The following is an 885-nucleotide window of genomic DNA, read 5'->3' as shown; positions in this document are numbered from 1 at the left end:
CCATCTCAGACTGGTCTCTAACTTTATCTCCCAGTTGTTCCACCTGTGCTGCATCTAGTTTTGAAGTAAAAGCTCTTACATATGTTAACATTTATTTTGTATACTGTAGTAGGTGTGGACTGATGGAGACGGAAGAGTGATACTTTTTCCTCACCTTACATTTATATTTATATTTACTCTCTTTAAAATGGGGCACCAGCGTATTGCCCAAGAACAAGTTATTTAATTCCAGAGCTCAAAAACTAAAGTGGAATTTGTTAATTATTAACTCTTGACCATAACAAAGGAGGAGACCAAATTTGTATTTTGAAATTTTATTACAAAAATAATAAAAACAAATTAAAAATCACAAAATGAAGAATAAGAACTTGCAGAAACTAGTTTGACGTGGTATAAGTTATTAAAAATCAACGATTTAACAATCTAATATAGAACAATGACCACTTAGTCAAGAATTAATTCTCATTTATCTTCAACAGATTCAAGGCCAGTCCAGAAAATCATTGAATCACAACAAATGGTATTCAAGAAAGGAAGGTGGTGTAGCAGGAACACACTGGTAACCATCAGGGACTCCAGCTTGAAGAACAGAGGGGTTTGGTGTCTGATGGCACCTCCTGAACCAGTGAAGATCTGGGAGAGAGTTGTGGAAGCAAGACTTGGACGAGAGGTGACTGAGCAGCAGTATGCTTCATGCCAAGAAAGAGCTCCACAGACGCCATCTTTACTTTGAGGAAGCTGATGGAGAAGTACAGAGAGGGTCAGAAAGAACTCCATTGTGTTTTCGTGGATTTAAAAGACATATGACAGAGTGCGGAGGGAGGAGGTGTGGTGTTGCATGAGGATGATGCAATCTGGCGTTTAATGTTGAACCCAAGTGCAGGC

The sequence above is a fragment of the Nematolebias whitei genome, chromosome 9 (assembly GCF_014905685.2).
Source record: "Nematolebias whitei isolate Nwh7 chromosome 9, NemWhi1, whole genome shotgun sequence".
Taxonomy (NCBI): Eukaryota; Metazoa; Chordata; class Actinopteri; order Cyprinodontiformes; family Rivulidae; genus Nematolebias; species Nematolebias whitei.
This window is presented reverse-complemented; position numbering follows the sequence as displayed.